General features: G+C 32.0%; 1 protein-coding gene across 3 annotated transcripts in view; it reads left to right on the top strand.

The window, feature by feature from the left end:
• Positions 1-843: 843 nt before the first annotated feature.
• LOC127701136 (adenylate cyclase type 2-like) overlaps positions 844-21,813 on the top strand; it is a 128,035-nt gene continuing 107,065 nt past the window's right edge. The window contains exon 1 of one of the 3 annotated variants that reach the window (XM_052204930.1): positions 844-969. The gene's annotated coding sequence lies outside the window, so the exon portion shown is untranslated. Of the gene's footprint in view, positions 970-19,745; positions 19,855-21,813 lie in introns of those variants that run through there. The other 2 variants (XM_052204929.1, XM_052204931.1) reach the window with 2 other exon arrangements.

Here is a 21,813-nt window from a genome sequence, read left to right as displayed (position 1 = left end):
TCTGTATTTTACAGTGAGATTGTAGATTTATTATGACAGCAATTCTGTATCTTCTTTATGTGTCTTCCCGATTGTTCCACTTTTTGAAATTACAGGTAAAAAAAAATGAAATTTTGTGGGACAATCGGGAATATATTTTTAATTCCTTGTCCGTTGTAGTCTGTAATCTGTTATATTTTACCTAGCGTCTTCAATGCACAGATTTAGCTTTATCAACACTTAGCAAAGAATATACACAAACACCGATGCTAACACTTGTTTGGCGAAGTTTGAGCGTTTGCTTCGTGTTTAAGACCTGGTTCTGATATTCAAGTAAGGAACAGCTATAAATGAGCCTGACTTTTTTGAAAGGATTTGCTTTTGACTTTTTTAAGTGGGTGTAGGGAAGTTATAGTGTGAATTAATTGACCATATCCCTTCTATTTCGTTCTAGCCGGCCACTGAATTGATGCAATAAAATACATTATAACATTAAAATGTACAAACCAGAGAATATGTAAAAATTTTATATGAACGTAATGAATCTACGAATAGTCGAGCTACATCAATCTTTAATGTTGTAACAATATCAAACAGTTTTATTAAGCTATGAAATACATATACATATAATTATTGATAAATGAATAAAGAGGTCACTTAAAACATATGGTTTTGCTTTATCTTGGATTTTTCGTGTTCTAATGAACGTAAAGACAGTAAAGTTGATAAGATATTCCGAATATTTCGCTCATCACTAATTATTAGACAGCTATGTATCTTTCAATCAACTTGATAATTATAACAAGGAAAGTATGTACCGTTATAAGAAGCTAGTCATTAACAACAATATATTTGATCAGAAGTCTCAATGGATTTTATATACATATTGTCTATGAGTTATAATTAAAACTGCACTGGGGGATATTTTCGATACAAATTCGACGCACTAGGAAACGCACTTTTCGTATCATCTATTTTTTCGGCATTGCTGTAAGTATACAATAATAGTTTTAAAACTTCTATCTGTCTATTGATTTATATAAATTTTAAAGAATTGACATATTGCTAACAAAACTGCATTGTATTCCACAGCAGATTGTTCTGAGTTCAATGTTACATGGACTGTCTTGCAATAACTATTTAGACTGGACATTATGGAACACGGGCGGATTTAAGGGGCCTGAGTTCCCCTCTTTATGGACGCAAATGTGTTTAGTACATTTAAAAAAAAATGACAGCTGATCATCCTTTTCGAAAACTTTGAAATTATTTGTTTTGCTATTGAACAATGAACAATTTACAACTTCTTGCTTTGATTTGCAAGATAATTTCACTCAAACATCAGGTAGCACCTCTTGTGGCAGTCTCTATTATAATAAACACACCGATCTTATATATTTTGAAGTAGTCTCTGGTCCTAACATGTTACTTTCCAACAGTTTTTGTCTGGTATAACACGCTTGATTTGATAAAATAAAATCTTTGATTTCCAGAGTGTACAATAGAGAATATGACGACACACTTAACCAAACCGGGAATAACTTAAAATGGCATGGATAAGAAATTATGTTTACGTAGGTTATCAATTTTAACTGTGATGTTACAGGATTCAAACTGCAATATTTCATTTTGATTGACTCCTTCGTCAAGGAAGTCAAAGCAATTGGCTTTTCTCCAATGTGAAATGTTTGGAGAAATTTGAATTACAATGCATACTAAGATCAATTATGATAGAACTATAATAGAACTACAAATGATACTTCAGTTTATGGCAAAACTTCAAAAGACCGAATTAATTCCACTTGTTAAATTGTTTAAAATAAACTCATAGATACAAGGATATAATTTTGTACGCCAGACGGGTGTTTCGTCTACAAAGGATTCATCAGTGACACTCGAATCAAAAAAAATTTAAAGGACAAATAAAATACGAAGTTGAAAAGCATTGAGGACCCAAAATTCCCAAAGATTTTTCCAAATACAGCTAAGGTAATATATTCCTGGGGTAGAAAATCCTTATTTTACAAAGTTTATTAAATTTGTCTGTACAGTTACAGAGACAAACTAACTGACCACTCTAACAGAATTTTCTGTTTTTCAAATGTTTGAAAATGTACACCTTCTGACAGGGATAAAAAGACAGTGGAACTGAGTATGGTGAAACAGATTGTACGAAAATCAACATTAACTTCTGTAATACCACCATTGTTTTTCCACTTATTAGTCTTTGTTAAATTTGCACTTTTCAAAAAATTGTGCAGAATTTATCAAATAAAGAAATACTTGGCATGAGACAAAATTTCACATAACATTTCATTGCATATAAGAAAATAACCATCACTGGAAGTTAACCAATCAAATTTTCACCTTTTTTCCCCTGTATACAATCTTTAGTAACCATGTAACGTCAAGTTTCCAAAATGTTCAATAGAAACACCAAATAAAAAAATAATGGTGCTTTGAACATCCAAGATATATGTTTATGACTCAGAAATTTTCTACTGCTATGAAATGTAGGATTAATTTCCTACAACTGTCAAATTCAAGTGAATATTTTTTTTCGACCCTTTTTCGTATGCAACCGGATGTGACGTACAATGATTTGGTGGTATTACACCTACATATATATAGCGATCCTACATTTCGTCGTCAGCGGCGTCAATACTTAGGTCCAGTCTGTGGTTAAAGAATTTCAAACATCAATAACTTAGTCAAACCTTCATGAAATTGTACGAAACTTGGACAGAAGCTTTTGCATGACAAAAAGACAGTATTCAGAGCAAAATTTTGAATTTTTTTTTTTCATTTCTACGTAGTTTACTGGTAAGTTGACTTAGTTTTTTTTTTGCAGTTTACGATATATATATATATATATATACGGTCTAAAGTTAAAGTTCTCCAGACATCAATAACTTTGTCAAATCGTCATGTAATTTTACGAAACTATGACAGAAACAAAAGATATCGGCTAATTCAAAATTTAGATTTTTTTGTCATTCATCCGTATTTTATTGACAAATGGACTAATTCATTTGCAGTTAACATTTAGATACAGTCTGTGATTATTCTTATTTTTAATTTTTCCATATTTTACTGAAAAAATGACTGAATTTTTGGCAGTCAACAGTCTCGCTGCATTGAAGACCTGTTGGTGACCTTCTGCTGTTGTCTGTTCTATGGTCGGGTTGTTGTCTCTTTGACACATTCCCTATTTCCATTCTCAATTTTAACATAACACTTTTACTCTTACAGCAGCAATAGCAGGCGAGACGTAGGGTTCCGTGGAACCCTTATTTTATGATACATTGTATAGATATAAGAAGATGTGGTATGAGTGCCAATGAGACAACTCTCCATCCAAGTCAAAATTTATAAAAGTAAACCATTATAGGTCACAGTACAGTCTTCAACACGGAGCCTTGGCTCACACCGAACAGTAAGCTATAAAGGGCCCCAAAACATTACTAGTGTAAAACCATTCAAACGGGAAAACCAATGGTCTAATCTATATAAAAAACGAGAAACGAGAAACACTTATGAACCACATCAACACACGACAACTACTGAACATCAGATTCCTGACTTAGGACAGGTGCAAACAAATGCAGCGGGTTTAAACGTTTTAATGGTACCAAACCTTCACCCTTTTTCTGAAACAATAGTGCAACATCACAACATAGAAAGACACACTATAAAATATCAACTGAAATAGCTTAACTCAATCAAAGGACATATTAACACCATTGAACATACACTGAACAAATAAATTTGACCTATGACACAATGTAAATACAAAATAAATAAACTAAAGGAAGAATAATAAAAGTAACATGTTATATCGGTAAGAAATATTAAACAGTTAAAGAAAAACAATATGCTCGAACAAAAATATCAGCCATTTGCAATAACTTTAAACACAGGTAAATGAAAATAATTTTGTTGTTAGGTATACGTGTACAGTACCAATAGAGAAAGGAAATATTTTTACAAAATAAATAATTTTGATGTTCGTAGTACGAAGTGAAAATTTATAGTTATACCAAACACTTATCAAAGCTGGTATATAGACCAGATATAACCCCGAATAACATTAAATAACAAAAAAGCAATACAATTAGTATCAACAGGTCAAATAAACAAGAAAGTACGATTTGAGAGTACTCGCAGTTACTGGCAGCTAGTTAAAAGCCAAAACAATTAATAATAAAAAATCATGCATCAGAGACTAAAATCAACTAAAACACATCCCAGTGATTAAGTATTTTAACGTCATGGACAGTCAAAGAAGACATGACTAGTGCAATGCCAAAAATAAATGTATCGACAGACAGTAGGATAGTTAGGAGTTTAACCTTTTTATAGATCTAAACGAACGTGGGTGTGTCTTTATACATCCCGCTTGAAAAAAATACAAATTTAGTTATGTTTTAATTTGCTGATGACAAAATCGATATTAGTGCCAATGTAAACTATATTCAAAGATCTAATTACAACATTGGTAAGATAACCTTTACTCATAAGTTTGTTTAAAGGTTTGACGAGTTTACACGGATCACATAGTGATTTCCGCGCTTTAAGTACAATATTACCGTAAAATTTAGGATGTGAAATACCGTTTTTAATCAGTTTTCTACAAGTACAGCCAAATTTACTAATCAAATCTTTGTATCTATGAAAGAACTTAGCAAAAGTTTTACGTAATTTATGGTAACGAAATCCTTGATTTAATCATTTACCAGTGATGCATTGATTACGTTCGTTAAAATCTATGACATCACTACACACACGGGCATAACGAACGAGTTGTGATATATATACACCGTATGATGGAGCCATAGGAACATCGATGTCTAAAAAAGGAAAATTAACAATATGGAATGAAAAATCGTCACTTTTGTCGTAAATTTTCGTATGGAGTTTTCCTTTAGAGATTGAAATGTCCAAATCCAGAAAAGGACAACTACTGCTGTTTATGTTAGATTTAGTTAAAGTAAGTTCTATTGGGTAAATTTCGGTAGTATATTTAGAGAACTCTGGATTATTTATCGAAAAAATATCATCTAGATAACGGAAGGTATTGTTGAATGTATCAACCAAATGTAACAATGACGTGTCTTTACAGAGTTTGGTCATAAACTGAGATTCATAGCAATACAGGAATAAATCTGCTATTAAAGGGGCGCAGTTAGTGCCCATAGGAATACCTACTACTTGTCGATACACTCTATCGCCGAAACGTACATATATGTTGTCCAGGAGAAAATTTAAAGCTTCAATCATATCTTCACATTTCCAGTAAGTGTATCTAGCATACTTTCCTTTTTCGTTACAGAAAAAGGCTTTAAACGAGTTACAGCAAATAAATTTGTAATGAGATTTTTCAAAAGACCATTTAATTAAATATGAAAACTTTTTCTTGATAAGATTGTGTGGAAGTGTAGTATAGAGAGTAGAAAAATCATAACTGTCAACAGAATTAAAATGACCATCAAAAGCACGTATTTTATCTAAAACCTCTAAAGAATTTTTAACACTCCAAAAAATAATTAATACCATTATTTTCATAAGCTTTATTACAAAGTTAATAACAAGTTCTTTGATAGTAGTAAGGGAGGTAGTTAGAAGCACTGATAGATTAGTAGTAGAACACTTACTAGATGCGGAGATGAAACAGAATTTAAATGGGTTTTTGTGCAATTTAGGTAACCAGTACATAGTAGGGACTTTCAAATGTTCGGAAGAGGCTTTAAGCTGGGTAGTTGCAGTGATATGCTTGTTTACAATTTGACTCTCTGTGGAGCGTACGGACCTGAATGTAGATGAATTTGTAATTTCGTTTTGGAGAACTTCCGTGTAGTATATGCGTCACACCACCACTACATTATTTGCTGCTTTGTCTGCCGGTACGAACACAAACCGCTTTGCGAGTACTTGGAGTTTATTTTTTATTCTGGAAATGGGAATATCATGGACCCTATTACTAATTTCAGAATTGTTTTCAAAATGAGATATACGAATATTAACAGTATTCATAATTTTATTCAAATAACTGTCTAGAGATTTTTTATCAGATTTTTCACGTTTACACCAATTTTTACAGTAGACAGACAGAGCGTCTTTAATGATCTGACGACACTGTTTCCAATCTATTTTAGATGGAGGATGATATTTCGGTCCTTTCTTAAGAAAAGTTATGACCTCACGGTCTTCGACGATGTTGAGGTCTCCTGTAAGGACATGACCATAGGGAACATATCTAAAACTAGATGTTTCACAATCTCAAGTGGAAGGAACATTATTTTCTATATTGACGTCTGATGTAACTTACGTATAATTAAAAATCAAACTTCTGCTGGTTTTTTTTATAAGAATACGAAATAATAGGTGGTTCTATATTATCAATATATGGAGGTATTTTGGCTTTGGATGGTAGAGTCATTGAATATACTAGATAAGTTAATAAAATCAATACCTCTATTTATATATTTTAATTTAATGATTTTCAGGTTTATCGATACTAGGAAATAGCCTATGATGACAAAAGGCTGTAATAATACGGGTGTATTCAACATTGGGCTAAAAAAAGAAATTGTATCACACTCCAGAAAAATAGCATATAATTTACTTATTGGTATCTGACCCAGTTTGCATAATACTTGATGTCTGCCATTATTTTTTATTATAGATAACAGATCAGCAAGTGTGTAATTTATACGATGTTTAATACGTTGATTACGGTTTTTGCGTTTGCCATGAGACCTTTTATTTCTAAGTCGTTTATCGACAATATTATTGACATCGATTGAAGTTTTAGTTATGTTCCCCTGTCCTAATATTTTGTCATTAAGACCGAGAGGATAAGCTGTTTGAAGTCTTTTTAGGTATACATCTAGTACAATCCAGGATCCTCCTTGTACTAATCTGAATATCACAATTTTTACATGTAGATATTTTAATTCCGATTTGTACTAATTTTTCATTAGTATACATCAGGGGACCTTTTCACAAAAAAATCTTACGACTGAAATTGATAGTAAGTTATACTGAAATGTTCAGAATTTTTAGAGTTTTTTTTAATTTCTACTCGTAGAATTTTGCCATTTGAACTAGTGAGGGGGGTCTGGACCTTACTGTATTCAAATTTTTACTATAACATTTACATATGGGAGCAATATAAAAAACCAAATTGACAGTTTGAAACAACAAATGGTGTCTTAGAAACCGGAATGTGCATTTGTTCTGAACTTATAAGACTGAAGTGTTTTGTCCTCAATACTGTTAATCTTTCATTTCACACAACTATAAAACACGTAACAGTCGAGTGAGGTGTTTATCTTGGCAGTTATTTGTCTACTCCAGTTTGTACTTGTACATCATCATCGTTGTGTAAATACAGGTTCGCAAAATCAGAAACATAATCAAGATTGAAGTGTCTCGGGATTTTTATTGGTTTGTTTTGTTATAAGAAACTTTGTCAAAATCAACAGAGTTTGACATTGTGACGCAGAAATGATTTTCATTGTTTGAATACGCAAAGATTATCATATAGAGTCAATTTTGACTACATGTAGAGAGATTAAAAATTAAAAAAAAACAAACAGCTAATTGTTTAGAGCATTTTCTTTGCACCACATTTTAAAAAGTTGACGTTTTATATCCGATTTTATGAAAATAGATATAAGAAGATGTGGTATGAGTGCCAATGAGACAACTCTCCATCCAAGTCACAATTTATAAAAATAAAACCATTATAGGTCGAAGTACGGCCTTCAAACACGGAGCCTTGGCTCACACCGCACAACAAGCTATAAAGGGCCCCAAAAATTACTAGTGCAGCGGGTTTAAACGTTTTAATGGTACCAAACCTTCACCCTTATCTGAAACAATAGTGTAACATCACAACATAGAAAGACACACTATAAAATGTCAATTGAAATGTCTTAACTCAATCAAAAGACATATTAACACAAGTGAACATACACTGAACGAACAAATTTGATCTATGATACAATGTAAATACAAGATCAATTAAATAAGGGTTGAATATTAAAGAAAAAATAAAGTGACAGCATTATACCGCTGTGAAATGTTAAACAATTTCAGAAAAACAGAAATAACCTTAAACAAAAGTCCGCCATTTACAATAATATTATACACAGGTAAATGAAAATAATTTTGTAGTTAGGTATACAGTTTAAAAGGAGAAAGGAAATATTTTTACAAAATAAATCATTTTGATGTTCATAGTTCGAAGAAGTGAAAATTTATAGTAATACCAAACACTTATCAAAGCTGGTATATAGACCAGATATAACCCTGAATAAGTAAACATTAAATAACAAAAAAGCATTACAAATAGTATCAACAGGTCAAATTAACAAGAAAGTACGATTTGAGAGTACTCGCAGTTACTGACAGCTAGTTAAAAGCCAAAAACAATTAATTATAAAAAATCATGCATCAGAGACTAAAATCAACTAAATCACATCCCAGGGATTTAGTATTTTAACGTCATGGACTGTCAAAGAACACATGACTTGTGCAATGCCAAAAATAAATGTATCGACAGGCATTAGGATAGTTAGGAGTTAACCTCTTAATAGATAAAAATGAACGTAGGTGTGTCTTTATACATCCCGTTTGAAAAGAATACAAATTTAGTTATGTTTTAATTTGCTGATAACAAAATCGATATTGGTGCCAATGTAAACTATATTCAAAGATCTAATTACAACATTGGTAAGATAACCTTTACTAATAAGTTTGTTTAAAGGTTCGATGAGTTTACACGGATCACATAGTGATTTCCGCGCTTTTAGTACAATATTACCGTAAAATTTAGGTGAAATACCGTTTTTAATAAGTTTTCTACAGGTACAGCCCAATTTACTAATCAAATCTTTGTATCTATGGAAGAATTTAGTAAAAGTTTTAAGTAATTTATGGTAACGAAATCCCTGACTTAATAATTTAACAGTGATGTGATTAAGATGATAACACAATGTTGACTGCTGTACCCCTATTTTTGACATTTTTACCTATTGTGTCTGTTTGTTTTGTTCGCGCATCGTTGTCAATATAATGGAATTTGATGCGACTGTCATACAAGTGAGAGGTTTAGCTAGCTATAAAACCAGGTTCAATCCACCATTTTCTACATAAGAAATTGCCTGTACCAAGTCAGGAATATTACAGTTCTTATCCATTCGTTTGATGTGTTTGAACTTTTGATTTTGCCATTTGATTAGGGACTTTCCTTTTTGAATTTTCCTCGGAGTTCAGTATTTTTGTGATTTTACTTTTTTTTTTATTACGTTCGTTAACATCTATGACATCCCTACACACACGGGCATAACGAACGAGTTGGGATATATAAACACCGTATGAGGGAGCCTTCTAAAAAATGAAAATTAACAATAGGGAATGGAAAATCGTCTCTTTTGCCGTAGTTTTCAGTATGGAGTTTCCCTTTAAAAATTGAAATGTCTGAATCTAGAAAAGGACAACTACTGCTGTTTATGTTAGATTTAGTTAAATAAAAGTAAGTTCTTTTGGGTAAATTTCGGTCGTATATTTAAAGAACTGTGGATTATTTAACGAAAAAATATCATCCAGATAACGGTAGGTATTGTTGAATGTATCAACCAAATGTACCAATGACGTGTCTTTACTGAGTTTGGTCATAAACTGAGATTCATAGCAATACAGGAATAAATCTGCTATTAAAGGGGCGCAGTTAGTGTCTATAGGAATACCTACTACTTGCCAATACACTTTATCGCCGAAACGTACATATATGTTGTCCAGGAGAAAATTTAAAGCTTCAATCATATCTTCACATTTCCAGTAAGTGTATCTAGCATACTTTCCTTTTTCGTTACAGAAAAAGACTTTAAACGAGTTACAGCAAATAAATTTGCAACGAGATTTCTCAAAAGACCATTCAATTATATAAATATGAAAACCTGTTCTTGATAAGATTGTGTGGGAGTGTAGTGTAGAGAGTAGAAAAATCATAACTGTCAACAGAATTAAAAGGACTATCAAAAGCACGTATCTTATCCGAAACCTCTAAAGAATTTTTAACACTCCAAAAATAATTAATACCATTATTTTCATAAGCTTTATTACAAAAGTTGATAACAAGTTCTTTGATAGTAGAAAGGGAGGTAGTTAGAAGCACTGATAGATTAGTAGTAGAACACTTACTAGACGCGGAGATGAAACAGAATTTAAATGGTTTTTTTTTGGTGCAATTTAGGTAACCAGTACATAGTAGGGAGTTTCAAATGTTCGGAAGAGGCTTTAAGCTTGGTAGTGGCAGTGATATGCTTGTTTTCAATTTGACTCTCTGTGGAGCGTACGGACCTGAATGTAGAAGAATTGATAATTTCGTTTTGGAGAACTTCCGTGTAGTATATGCGTCACACCACCGCTATACATTATTGGCTGCTTTGTCTGCCGGTACGAACACAAACCGCTTTGCGAGTACTTGGAGTTTATTTTTTATTCTAGAAATGGGAATATCATGGACCGTATTATTAATTTCAGAATTGTTTTCAAATTGAGATAATCGAATATTAACAGTATTCATAATTTTATTCAAAGAACTGTTTAGAGATTTTTTATCAGATTTTTCACGTTTACACCAACTTTTACAGTAGGCAGACACTGTTTCCAAGCTATTGTAGATGGAGGACGATATTTCGGTACTTTCTTAAGAAAAGTTTTGACTTCACGGTCTTCGACGATGTTGAGGTCTCCTGTAATGACATGACCATAGGGAACATACCTAAAACTAGATGTTTCACAGTCTCAAGTGGAAGGAACATTATTTTCTATATTGACGTCTGATGTAACTGACGTATAAATAAAAATCAAACTTCTGCTGTTTTTTTTTTATAAGAATACGAAATGATAGGTGGTTCTATATTATCAAAATATGGAGGTATTTGGCTTTGGATGGTAGAGTCATTGAACATACTAGATAAGTTAATAAAATCAATACCTCTAATTATATATTTTAATTTAAGAAAATGCCGTTTATGATTTTCAGGTTTATCGATACTAGGAAACAGCCTGTGATGACAAAAGGCTGTAATAATACGGGTGTATTCATACAACGGGCTAAAAAAAGAAATTTTATCACACTCCAGAAAAATAGCATATAATTTACTTATTGATCTCTGATCCAGTTTGAATAATACTTGATGTCTGCCATTATTCTTTTATTATATATATATAGATAACAGATCAGCAAGTGTATAATGTATACGTTGATTACGGTTTTTGCGTTTACCATGATACCTATTATTTCTAAGTCGTTTATCGACAATATTAATGACACCGATAGAAGTTTTAGATATGTTCCCCTGTCCTAATATTTTGTCATTGAGACCGAGAGGATAAGCTGTTTGAAGTCTTTTTATCCAAAATAATTCGCGAACTTCACGTGATTTTTCAAATTGCTTGTGCGATTCTCCTGGTTGTTTCTGAACGGTTTCAAGTGGTTGGAATTCAATAAATTTTAGATTGTGCTTATGCTTATCTAAATGTTGATATATCAAACTTTTGAATTTTTGAAATGCCCGTTTATTATCCTACGACCAGGCAAAATTTATATCCTAAATAATTATTTTTGATATAAAATTTTAATTAGCCGTATGGTATGTCAAAGTCACTGAACTGAAATGTTAGAGGGAAATTTTAAAACTGGTTAGAAATTTTATATATGTCACTCTAGGTTTTGGTCATATAAGTTAATACTTTTACAAATACATCAGACCAATTTTTTTTCTGCATAAAGATAAATTAAACACTAGAGGTGTCTTTTCTAATACGAATTGATATTAAGATTACTATCGTGTTGGAAATTATCAATATATCCCCAGGTTATATCTGTCTTATGTAATCATATGTTCCTTCGAATTTCAAACCAGATCTTCAGATTTTATAGAATGGTTGTGTATACTTTAAAAATGTGCGCGCTATTTTCGATTTGGCGAACTTTGTAGATTTTCGGGATGGTATTACTTTTCTACAACATTCTCGAACTAGGTTAGTTTTCTACCCATTTTGTGAAATCAACAACTTAAACAGTTTTCATCACAGATCTTTCACACATTCTAGAATGTTCGTATATGAATTGAAAATTAAAACCCCACTGTGTGTATACAGTTTCTTTAAGTTTTGCAGTTTTACCAGATCAGAGATGTTTAATTTTCATCTCGATGGACAGTAACTATTTTTTTTAAAAGAATATTTTTTTTTTGTACGATTCGTCTACTTGCAACTACGATAAAAATAATTTCCCTTTTTTTCTCACATTTTTGTATCTTCTGCATTAAAACGTGAGACATAAAGCCCGCGGTGTCGTAAGTTCTTTATATATACAGCTTTATACTCGATAGTCAATCTAGTATAAATATGCCTCATGGTCTGATGTTTCCGCCCGACATGCGTTCGCTTTCCTTTACCTCTTTATATTTATGGTTCAGAGGACATTATAAAATTGGATAAACTGTTTGGTATACAAATTTATAGCAAGATATATATATCTGTCAGACATGTTTCATCTGACCTTGGCCTCGATTCGTGGTTCAGTGATAAATGTTAAGTTTTCGTGAATACGTTCGTTTTCAAAGCATGAAAATACTATATTGACAATCTATATAGTGCATCCATGCTATACGTAATATGTAAAGTATACTCGGTGTTAAGAATGATTGTAAGATATTCATGTGCGTCTGATAAGTTTCATCTGACCTTGACCTCATTTTCATCGCTTATTAATATAAATGATACGTTTCTGTTAAACCTGTAGTAACACATGACAAAATCAGTACATACACAGCAGAAAACACACAAAAAGCAAAGGAACAGCGCTTTTATAGCTGTTCTCATCTTAAAGTAACAGTGAGGCCTTCAACACGGAGCAAAAAAACTGTAAGTTCACTGCAAGTTTAAGATAGCCCCTAGCACCGGCTTGAGTGGAATTGTATGTAAGTTATAAATGTTTGATTAAAGACAATGCATGCGAAGGAAAGAAATGATTTCAGATAAGTTAAAACAACCCAAAGTCCTGCTGCGTTTAAAATACTTATTGTGCATATCTTCCTTTTGAGATTTCTTCATGTGTAGTTGTGACTGTCCTCTCCAAATACGATTTAATTTGCTGTGTTGGTTTTTGTCCGTTGTTGGGAGCTTTGAAATGTTTTTAGTTTGAGTGTTCCTGGTGAAGGTAAATATAGAAAAGCGCATCTGACGCACGAAGCGTTTTAATTTCATTTACTAGCACTGGGTCGATATCTCTGCTGGTGGACAGTAAATCCCCGAGAGTATCAGCTTGAAGTAGGAAGAGTCTCTGTACTGACATGATTCATAACAAATTATATTCTAAAATTCCCTGTTGAAAAGTAATTAAGAAACTTAGATTCTAACTCCCTCTGGAAAAGTTGACCTTAGATGGATTTGGTTATTCTTATTATGTCCCTTTTGGTCATATACTATAGAGTCAATGATGTTATTCCACTGTTTAAGCATATTGATAGTGTAATCGATATTTGATTGGTTGAGACTATCCCACGTGTCATTGAACAAATCTTCATATTCCATTCTGAGGATCATATTCCCCTCTGAAATGTCGGGATTACTTCGTGCGACGTTACGCGCGGTTAATGTACATAACGTTTTGAACTTCTTATTCTCCTAAAATAGCGATAGCAAAAATCATTATCATGCTCAAATTTATTTCAGACGATAAAACAAACAGACTTATAATTAAATTTTGATCCTTACTGTTTATCAATGCGTATGTCGTGTTTAGTTTGACTTACAAAAACAAGCGGATAAGAAAAAAAATTATATGCAAAATAATATTTTTAATGTATTGATAGTAAACAAAGCATAGGCAGTGGAATAAAACATTCATTTCCCTTTGCCTCGGGAGATATGAAGATTTGATAACCCTCGAAAAAACATATTTCCCTCGGGCAGAGCCCTCGTGAAATATGAATATTCTTGGGTGAAAAAATCTTTATATCTCCCTCCGGCACGGGAAATAAATGAATAATATACCCCTAACGTTGAGCAATATTTTATAATTATTGACTGGATATGAGTGGAATAGTAAGTTTATTGTCCCTGAGGTGAAACAATTGCCCTGAGGAGTAGCCGAGGGCAATAGTTGTATCCGAGGGGACAATACACTTACTATATCACGAATATCCAGTCAGTAAGTGTTTTATTATACCAAAACAGTTGGAAAGCAAGTCCTTGGAAACGTCCGTTGTCGTCAAGCTCTATCAGCAACAATAGCAGGGGGAATTAATTAGGTGGCGCTACTGTCGACGGTGACGTCAAAAAGTCCGCCAAATCAACCGGCTAAAAAATCGACGTTTAAACTATTTTTTCCAACTTGTCATGCTTTTATTGTAATTGATTTTTAAAGTTTGTAGGTTTTGTGAGCAATATAGTTCCAATACAACATAGAAACATTGTTCAAAATAACTTTTATTTGCTATTTCTTTATCCTGTCCGTTCTGAAAATTATCAGCCATCTTTTTTGTTCGCCAAAAACATCGAATTTGAATAACTTGACATTTGCGTATCCAAATACGGAAAAGAACGATAAAAATCTTAAATGAAACCGGGTAACCTATTTCAAATTTCTACATAATTTTGAAGCCATCATTTTTTACTGTAATACATCAATTTTAGTGACCACCAGTCATGTCAATTTGTTGCTTGTTTTGGCTGCGTTTCTAGTTTAAAACAGTGAATGTTCAACCTCGTTTCATTGTACCTGTAACTGTGTTTCCAAAGTACTCTAAAATACTGATTTTATTAAAGATGTAAATGAAATTGTGATTTAAAATTGTTGTTTTTCACAATTCCATACGATACCTCCATTTCAAACTAACTAAAACCTTTCTTGATCCCCTACACAAAATGACGGTGACATTGTTTTCTTTTTTCAACATACGTCATATAACGTTAACAAAATATGTGTCAGGGTCATGTGCATAGTGAAAATTTACACATTGGAAAAGTGAAACAAAGATCATCTTTTGATATTGCGTTTGAACTGTACGTCTTAGAAAATGTCATTCATACTGGATACAAATCTGACAAATTAATGATAGCCTATGAATGGACAAAAGCACAAAAAATAGCAATAGAAAATGCCTTGTAAAGAAAATTCCTGGAGGAAAAAAACTTATGAAAAAGGAAATCAAGGTCAGTTAATTATATCTTTAAGTTAGAAACCTTGCTTATTTGGTTATCTCTTTACTAAGTAAGCTACAGTAATAAGTGCAAAAACTAGCTTATCAAGTCAAACAAGAAATTAAATCATAGATCTAGGGATGTTTTCTTACAAAATTGAATTTATTCAAATGGCAAAATCTTGTCAAATTTAACAATCCATTGATCATTTATAAGTAAAAGGCACAAGATTTGTCCCACCAACTTTCATTTCTGATATAAATATCCAACTATTAAGGTACAATATACAATACTTTGTTTATAAATATGTATACCAGCTGATATAGCAACCTGAGAGTACAGTAGAAGCCCCATTTTGTTTTTTTCAAAAAGTTTACTTTCATAATCTATAAAATACCCTGAGAAATTTGGCAAATGCTACTAGCTTTGCTAGCTAATCTAATAATTGAATTTTACAATAATATAATTATGATTTTCAAAAATTCAAAATTTTGTCACTTATAATTTTTAGTATTATTTTTTACAGAAGAATTTCTGTCAATATTTTTTGTAAACTTATCCATTTTCTGTAGGATATTATCTAGTCAGTACTGTATTGTTCAACTAAGAAACATAGGCTTTTTTACTTTGAAGACACTTATTGTGACTATTGGTCCCACTTTTTAGAATATAAAATATAAATGACCAGTACTATTTATTATTCTTATTTCAGAAAGATTATCATCAGTTAAATTGTATAAAATATGTTTTATTGCATTAAACATTGTTAGAAGCATTTGAAAAAAAATCTAATAGGAGTGATCCCATATCCCATTATAAAAATTACAAAGTAAATTTCATCAGACAGAGCTAATTTATATTATTTCAGCTAGGATTCTAGGTGATATTTCTTAATTTTTACCATTTTGTTGTCGTTTAATTTTTACCTCTTATCCTTCTCTGAAAAGTAGGGAAGTATCTCTTCTTACTATTATAATAACATAGTTGTAAATCGAATTTATTTTATTTTCTTCTTGATTTTTGTAAAGTAAACTCCTTTTTATTCATTTTGCTGGGTTTTTATCTTTGACTTGTGATATCAAGGGGAGATAACCACTTGCACAGATCGTCAAAAAACCACCGCTTCGTGTTGAAAATAACTTGACGTTTGCGTATCCAAAAATCTATTGCCTAGATATTCATATCGAGTGTTTGTCTTAATGAGATGCTTTATTAAATTTAAATTCAGCCCATCATTTTGATCAAACAGTTTTTATCATGAAAGTGGTATTTTAGTGAGTAAAAAGGAGGTTTGTCTCATCTGTAGTTTTACTGAATTTTCACGGTCACGTGACTCTATTGTTGCTGATAGACTTGGGGTCAAACCGTGACCTGCTTTCCAACTGAAAAGAGACAACACACAATAAATGTCGGGTCTAAATCAACTATCGTAATATAAAAAGCAGAAACACAACCATAATGTTTAACGTTTACTTCATATATATTCTGAATGCTAAGGCTACGTCCTGCACTGACGTCAACCCTAGATACAATAGGTAAAACGCGACGTCGCAACTCCCGCGTTATTCTCAACATCCTCCAATCCCGTAGCTGCATTTGAAATTCCGCGAAATATAATGACGCTTGCGGTCAAATAGTTTCATCGAGGTCCAATAGTTGGAAACTATTGACCGGTCAAATAGATTAACGCTTGCAATTTGAAAAATAGTCAAAATGTTGTGTACTTATTTTATATAGAAAATGATAACTGAGGTATAATAAACGTAATTATACATCCCTGGTTTTCAAATGTTTAGGTTTGAGCGTTCCTTGTGAAAGTAAATCATGAAAAGTGCTTGGGATGTACAGGAATGAACAAATAGTTAGAAATCATGAAAAGCGCTTGGGATGTACAGTAATGAACAAATAATAAGAAATCATGAAAAGTGCTTGGGATGTACAGGAATGAACAAATAATTAGAAATCATGAAAAGCGCTTGGGATGTACAGGAATGAACAAATAATTAGAAATCATGAAAAGCGCTTGGGATGTACAGGAATGAACAAATAATTCTGTTCGAAACATACACAATGAATTAAATAGTAGAAATACGTGTAGATTAGAATTCTGAACGTTTTACAGGAAGAAACAAACAAATGAAGGAAATAAACGATACACACATACACATGCTCATTGTCAACGACAAAATCTACATTAAAAATAAAACAAAATCCACGTATTTTCAGACATATTTACACATTGACATTTGCATATAGTTATACAGTGTCTTTGATTTTCAGGGAAGGAAATATTTATTCATCCTGTATTCCATGTATAACCATTCGTTGACACTTAAAATTCTTCTTTACGACTGAGCAAATAATTCCGTTCCGAAAATTTCACTTAAGTAAGCTAATGAATTGATCCGATTCCGTGATGTGAGTACAATTACATTCTGCAAGACTAACATGCACGTGGGCTGTAATCTATCTTCTTGGTAGTTTTTTTTCGCAACAGTAAATTTATTGGATTTTTGCATTTCTTTGCACCTGATTATTGATATATCATATAACAACCTATTAAGTATTTGATATGAAATATATGATTATTTCGGAATAGGGATGATACTGGATCCCACAATCATTGCCCTATAGTACGTCAAGTCAATTTGTACTGATATTGATCGATTACTGAGTTTAGATCGTTACATAAATTATAAAATCAGGACTGATACCAGCATTAGGCCCGAGAACACAGTTATTTTCCCCTATTTGTCTATTAAAACATAATGGCAATTAAAAAAAATTCCACCTGCTCTATTCTAAAAAGATTTGGTGTGCATAAAGTTTGACTTTTATCCCAAAACATATCAAAAATTCAGAAAAGTCTACCAGCTCATTCTCTCCTGGTAACCCCAAACATAAGGACACCGGTAAGGATGAAGCCAGAGAGCTTCCGAGAAGAGGAAATTCCACCTTTATTTACCTGACCAAATCACTCATTTCTACAGAAAATTTCAAAAAGATTTTTTCCAGACAGTATATTTGAAGTCTTATCTTTCACCTAAATGCAAACAAATAATGAAAAATTCCAAAAAAAGACAAAGAAAAAAAATAAGAAAAAAAACACTGAAATTAAAGGGAACTACATTTGTGGACAACGAAAATTGAAGGTAGATAACTGTGTCCTCGGACCATTAAAGGGGCAAATCAATTCAATCGAATCCGCTAGGTGTTGACTGTGAATAAGTTATGCTTCGAAAATGTTGCGTCTTTTCATTTTCGCTAGTTGCTATTAAGGATGTTCGCTACTCTGTTTCAAAATAACAAACTTTTTGAAAAACGGATATAAATTGATAGTACATAAATAACAGAACTAAAAAAGCAGCAATAAATGAAAGAGCCGTGTCCTTGTTTTTGAGACGTTTGACACGAATAATTCTCTCGACTTTTTATACATTTAAGGAATGACTGTAATATTTTTTCTGTCTATGAGGAAATAACATCAAAAATGTGGTGCACACTGAATAATCCGCGTAGCGGGTTATTTTAAAGTGTGCACCACATTTTTTATGTTATTTTGAATAGACAGAAAAAATATTACAGTCATTTCTTATAATTTAATTCTAAATTCCATTTTTAACCGGAGTAAACCATGAAAAAACGTTGATGACGTCACGGTCACATAACAAAATTATGTCTATGAGCTGATAAACAAAACAACGTCAGTCAATCAGAAGACGCGTTACATCCAAAATTAAATTATTTAAGAATAATATCTTTTTTCTTTCAAAAACTATGAAAAAAATAACAATGATTTTATAAGATTTTGAAAAATGTTTTTTTTTTTTTTTTTTTAACTATATGTAATAAAATTGTGAACAGAAAAGTAGGGGTTAGCGGGCAAATTTTTGTTCGCACTACACGGATAAAACAAAAGGATTTCGAATATCTGATAAAAAGTTTAAAAAAAAAGAGCCGCGAACATCATTAAGATCCCTTTTTGTGCTGTTTTAGTTTATTTCAAATGTTTAGAAATAATGTTCTTTCTGTACGCCACTACTTCAATCAACTAATATTAGTTATATATATGGTGAAATGTTTTGAAACTTAAAATTTGAAAATTCTGCTAATGTTTTTTGCTTAGAATAGCTTAATGTCTAGATTTAGGCTAGGCTGTCTAACTTCATACAATGTATATTGAGACAAACACACACATAAAAGAATCCTCTTTTGGCATTAAAAACAATATTTTATTTACAAATCTGTATACGCCGTAATCAATAACATTTTATAGCCAGTTTGGAATCTTTAAAATGTGGATTTCAGGGAGAGATCGAGGTTCCTTTAGTCCTGTCTACAAATCTACAAATTTCGATTTACTAGACGCCAACAAATACGTGCAAATCAATGAATTCTCGAAAAATCTAAGTAGTTCCTTAAATAAGTTTGAACTGAGAAATCTTGACGTAAGCATGTCATAGGCCATTATCAAAGGATGCTGGATAAACTATCTCGTTTATTTTGATCAGAAATGAAATGCTATATTCTGTATCGACGTTCAACAATTAATAGGATCTGTTTTCAATATCATGCATAATTAACTTTTTGTCAGAGAACTGATAGATTAAACATGGAAAAGGCTGGTTATGCGTAGAGGTGAAACTACAGGTATGTAAGCATAGGATTATGTATTGAAAGCAGTAGTATGTTAGGGTGATAGATAAAATGTAAAAAAGAATAACCGGACGTTGTTAATTTTTTATATCAAATGTCGAAATTATCTTAACATCAAAGATCTAGTAAATATGACTTAAAAATCAAAATGTAGTATTTGTTGTAGATGAATGGTTGTGCGTACGAATAATTTTCCCTTTGTCCATCCTTTTGTACAAAACTTTCAAGGTTTCAGATTATCTTTATACCCTCTAATCAGTTTATACAAGGAGATGGTGTCTTTATTCAAATGATACTATATAGCATTCTAAAGTAAATGCTTTTCAGTTTACTTGAATATAGATTTAAAATACTAGTACATCGAGCCAAGAAAACAAACGTACAAATTTCATACATCTTTCCTTTTTTTATCTTTATAAAAAAATACAAAGGGATCCATCTAGACTAAAGACAACCACTGCCGAGGTTCTGGATCTGGGACAGACACATCAACTATATTCGACTGAAAAAACTAAGTGAGAGTTTGCCTCGTTCTTTTTCAACTCTGTACACCTCTTCGTTACTCATGGACATCAAGGGTTGATTGGGGGCATAGCATTATAGTCATCCCTGTACATCTCCCATCCGGCAATACAACAGGTGTATTACATTTGCGCCAATTTGAAAAATCTAAGAAATAAATATTTCATTTGCACCATTGTAAAATAACATTCGTTTTATAAATTGATAAAGGAATTAGGCATTGGCAATTCACTTGGAAACACAACATATACCCCCGCGACACTTACCCGGGAGGGAATCCTAAATAATCAATGATCTGTTCTAATTTCTTTTTGAATTTTAACCAAGATAAAGAACTGGATCTTCCTTCAATACAAAACGATATATTGCTGGGTCTTCCAAGTGCTTTCTAAATTATAAACATCAATTTTATCAGCAATAAAAATCGGGATTCAGAGTTATTGTGAAAATACCTACTCTAGGCGTGGCGTGAATCAGATGGGGATATAAAAAAAATCAAAAGAACTGCTAAAGTACATACCATCTAAGTCTCATTTCTCTTGTAATAGTATTAACATATTTGACTTTTCTACCCTTTACACAAGTATTTCCCATTCTAAATCAAAAGGCAAATTGAAAGAAATTTGTTCCGCTTTGTTTCTAAAAAGGGAATAGCCAACGTACATACAATTATCTTGTCTTAGGGAAGGACAAAACGTTCTTTGTAAAAAATCACTCTTATTCAAAGAAAAAATTCTCTGTAACTGACAATACCAAGATGCGTTATTTCTTAATTGACAACATATTTGTTACGTTTGGAGGATGTGTTTTTCAACAAACAATCGGAATTCCCATGGGAAGCAACTGTGCTCCTATTCTTGCCGACATATGTGGCGGATTTCATACAAGAGCCTATTAGAAAGAATGAAAAGAAAATATATATAGAATAAGTAACTTCCTTCACGTTCCGCTTTATAGATGATGTCCTCTCACTAAATAATTCAAAGTTTGGTGACTATGTTGAACGCATCTATCCCATGGAACTTGAAATAAAGCATGCAACAGATACAGTTAAGTATGCCGCATAACTTTCTTTTGTATTATATTTTTATTATCATATCATTTTCAAGTCTCATCTACAAATACAGATGTACAAAAAATTTGCAATAACTCATGAATATGATATGGTAAAGAATAATTATCTGAATAGATCAGTCAATAATACAATGATGAATACACCTTTAAGTCCTTTTTTCTTTATATAATATTATCAATATTTAACCATTCTGCCTCATATCGTGACTTACATCTAGAAATTGACAATGAGGGTTGGTTGATAACAAAAGTTTACGACAAAAGAGATGATTTCAGCTTTCCAATTGTGAAATTTCCATTTCTATGTAGCAACATTACAACAGCTCCTGCATGTGGAGTATATGTTTCCCAGTTGAT

The sequence above is a fragment of the Mytilus californianus genome, unplaced genomic scaffold (genome assembly GCF_021869535.1).
Source record: "Mytilus californianus isolate M0D057914Y unplaced genomic scaffold, xbMytCali1.0.p SCAF_5, whole genome shotgun sequence".
Lineage (NCBI taxonomy): Eukaryota > Metazoa > Mollusca > Bivalvia > Mytilida > Mytilidae > Mytilus > Mytilus californianus.
Note: the sequence above shows the minus strand (reverse complement) of the source record. Positions and strands in the feature narration are given on the sequence as shown.